Source organism: Grammomys surdaster, unplaced genomic scaffold (assembly GCF_004785775.1).
Source record: "Grammomys surdaster isolate TR1022 unplaced genomic scaffold, NIH_TR_1.0 234, whole genome shotgun sequence".
Lineage (NCBI taxonomy): Eukaryota > Metazoa > Chordata > Mammalia > Rodentia > Muridae > Grammomys > Grammomys surdaster.
The window spans coordinates 1740620-1744567 of NW_021604679.1; the positions used below are offsets into that span (position 1 = coordinate 1740620).

At 36.3% G+C, this 3948-nt stretch overlaps 1 long non-coding RNA gene across 1 annotated transcript in view; it reads right to left on the bottom strand.

The window, feature by feature from the left end:
* Positions 1 to 353: 353 nt before the first annotated feature.
* Positions 354 to 3948, bottom strand: part of LOC114626401 — a 58640-nt gene continuing 55045 nt past the window's right edge. The window contains exon 3 of the long non-coding RNA XR_003712233.1: positions 354 to 1745. This is a non-coding gene — a long non-coding RNA (uncharacterized LOC114626401). The remainder of the gene's footprint in view (positions 1746 to 3948) is intronic.

The window sequence follows — 3948 nt, forward strand, 5'->3', positions numbered from 1 at the left end:
TTGAAATAGCTAAAATCACTACTAAGGTCCCACCTACCCTGCATGAACTGCACTGGGGTGCACCATGCATGGACTACGCTGAAGTCTGATTCTTGCTAGTCATTCTCAGAAGCTCATACAGGGAGAAGTTGAAGCAAGAGCCAAAGCAACAAAGTGTTCCATTAAAATAAGCATTTTACTGTCCTATGTGAATGGACCATACATTTTCTTCAAATAACAAGAACAAACTGTCACATTAAATAATCTCATACATAACATAATTGTTCTTACAGTAATTTTGGCAAAATGTATAGTTTTTATTTAAAAATCATATTTTCATTTCTGAAATATTTCTTAATATTTTGTTGAGCAAGATGAAGATATGGATAAAGGTAATATAATTTTTTGCCCAAGAAAAACATATCCAAGGATTGTTGCAATTTTTATTTACTTGAAGATAAAGTGGTATCCAATAAGAACGTTCTAAAGTGACCACGCTGAAGAAAATCCTGGATTCCTTTCCAAATGAGCCACATATGAGTCCTCTGGTTCCATTTGATGTTTGTTTGTTTGTTTTATATCCTTATACAGCCTACTAAAGGCTTAGTGGGATCTCGTATGTCACCCATCTGATCTGGAATACATGAGGTTTCTGCCTTCTGCCTCTGTCCTTTGCCTTGGACCGCAAGCAATCATACTTCATTACTTCCTAAAATGCATCTTTGTAGTGAGTATCACTTCACCCTGTAGTTTAGCAATATGTTACTGTCTCATTGAGTAAAGTCTGATAATTGTCATTTCTTGTCTCCAAATCTTCAGACTTTCTTGTAGGCTGGTGCCTGGGGCAAGCCTTTAGCTACTCCTGCTCTATTCATTGCAATGACTTTCAGCAATATTTCCTATTGCAGATAAAAATCCATGTAAACCAAGCTGATTACCTGCTTTATTTAACAAATTGTACCACTGAGTAATTGTAGATCCTTCTCTTTATGACCATCCCCCAACACATGTATGCATAGTACCAGTTTATCCAAAAGTCAGTTACATTAACATAAACATTGATATTCATTTAAAATGATAATTTTATTCCACAGACAAATTAAAGCAACCCAAATGCCCCCTTACTAATTGTTTAAGATGCTGTGGATTCCAGCATTCTCCAAATATGTTCATACAATCTCAGTATTTTTTAATTAAAGCATTTCAGCTGATAGATATTTTCCCCAAAGGATACCAATAGAAAGGCCATTGAAAATAAAAAAGGAAATAAAGTAAAATAAAACAAAGATACCTTATCTTAGAATCTATGTTTCTATTCTTTTACTTGTATTAAATTCAGTTCATATCAATTTCTAAAAATTAATGAGCAAGTCTATGGAGATGGCTCAGGGAGGAAAATGTGTTTGCTCAAAGCAAGAAGACCTGAACTAAATACCCAGTGCTTGTGTCAAAGTTGAGCATGATCATTTATGCCTGTAACCCCAAGTTGGAGCAGAGATAGGTGGATCCTAGGAGTATCCAGCCAACCAACCTGGACAAAATGGTATGTTTCAGGTTTGATGAGACATCCTGTTTCCAAAAATAAGTCAAAAATTCATGAAAGGTGACACTTGCCATCCTCTTCTGTCCTGTTCATGTGCAGATTCAGATGACCCTTCTCCCCCAGCTCAACACGAGTATACTGTCACCGTCTCCTCTTCCTTCATTCCGCAAGCATCATTTTCAAGACACCAATTTACACTGTAACTTGTGGTCCTCATATCTTCCTGAAATTGTATTTCTTAATGTTACATTGCATTTCTGCTTTTTTTGTCAAAGGAAGAAATTTAGACCAACAAACTAAATTAGTCACCTGAAAAAAGAGGCTTCACCAACATTACTTCAAACACATTGACTGACTTGTGCAATCCAATTAATTTCTCCCTTAACCTTATATTTAACTAAGAGAAGTCATGATGAAATTCAGAGGCATTGTTATCCTGGAGAAAGAGTTTTGAAAATATACTACATGTTAGACTACTTTTAGGTCTTATTTTCTGGTTGAAAACAAAACAAAAAACAAACAAACAAAACGTCCACAATTTCAGAAATAACATTTTAAAAATGTATTTTTTACTTTGTAAAGTAAGAAAATGCTTACTAGGTGGAAGTCTGTTAAGCTAAAAACTCATTTGTTAATAGTTCCACATTATTAACTCTGCATGGCATTGCTTGAAGTATGACAAAATGAACTTTGAGATTAATTATTAAATTTTAGAAAATAATCCTGATTTCGGTGTCCATCAAAAGCACATTATATTCTGAAGCATTCCAAATGAACAAAACCATGAGTTATCTTTTACATTATCCTAATTATTCCATGATATGATGGACACATTTGAGGGCATTCCATTACCATTTCTCTGACATTAGATAATTTATATCAGAGAGCTAAAAATGTTCCTTGGAGAGACGGGGTACCAATCAATAAGCTCTCATTCCTGTTATGGGAAATAACTGGAGGCATATGGAAAAAAGAATGGAAAGGACCTCAATTTTCTTCAGCCCTTAGACATAATTTTTACTTTACTGCAAGCAGCATTATTTTGAAAGCATACATTTTCTAAGCCTTTAGAGTCACTAAAGATATGTTATTGGAATAGACAGTAAAATTTTAAAATTAGACATACATTCATTATTATAAATTTGGAATACTTTGGGAGAAGTAATGGAATTAAGATACACACAACATACTGGAAATTAAAAACATCTGTCTCCTAAAATTCAGTACATTCACACTCTTGTAAACAGCATATGTTTCCAAACATGACTTTCTTCTTTAGTACAGTTGCATGGGTCTACTGCATGTTGGGGACAGAGAAGAAAAACACATGTATTCAAAGTTTCTTAGTGGATGAAGCTGCAGAAGCCCGAGCCTTTACTGTTAATCCACATGTAACAGAATGCTTCTATCAGAAGGAAACTATGACTGAGTTCTGCATAATGATGTTCGTAGAACTTATTGTCATGCTTTTGTACATGTGATATAGAATATGTCCTTAGACCCCAGTCTTTCATTTTTATAGTTTTAAGGATGCTGCAGAGAGCTATATAAAAACAGCTATTCTGGAAGAGATTTTCTGCAGGAATAAAGATAAACTTGGAGGAGGTAGTGGGGCTACTTTCTGGCTTTGCAATTTGCTTTGGGATACCTCACATGGCATAAACAGAGAGAACTGCCACGAAACCTTAAGAAGACACTGGAAGGCTTCAGGAACAGGGATATCAAAACAGGGACACTCCACTTATATGCAGAAGTAAATATGAAAACTCCTACTACTAATTTAATCAGCAGGCCAAGTCCATAGGTAAAACATTTGCCACTCTTCTTCAATAGGAAGCTTCCTTTGCTTAAATATGTTTCTTAGTGGAAAGACAGAAGAGATGGAGGGAGGAGAAAACACTGGAAGGAAAGCAGGACATAAAGATAGAGGGGGAAATTAAATAGAAGCTTTCAAACCTGGCAAGTTGCCAGATGCTGGCAAGGTGCTGGCAATAGATGGGATAGTTCCACTGGATCTGGAAAAGCTCACGGCCGCAAAGGGAACCACACTTGGTGAGTGTGCCTGTAATCCTAGTCTCAGGGAGGTAAGGAATGAAGGATCTGGTGTTGAATTGGAGGCTAACCTGGGCTACAGAGTAAGAATCTGTCTCACAATAGCCTCCAAACTAAAAAGAAGCAAAGTATCAAGGGACACGAAGGTTGAATAAAGAGCTAAGCTGAACATGGGATCTTCCTGGAATTCAGAGTTGCAGCTCAGTAGACAGGATGCCAGTTCTGGCGCATTAAGATCTGCTTGTGAGGTGGAATCTTCCTTTTGTCTGCTATAGAGAGTTGACGCCTAAGATGAGCTTGCATTTATTTTTGCCTTGGCAGTCATGGAGTTGACTGGAATAATGTATCGATAGATATGTACATATAGACAGTAG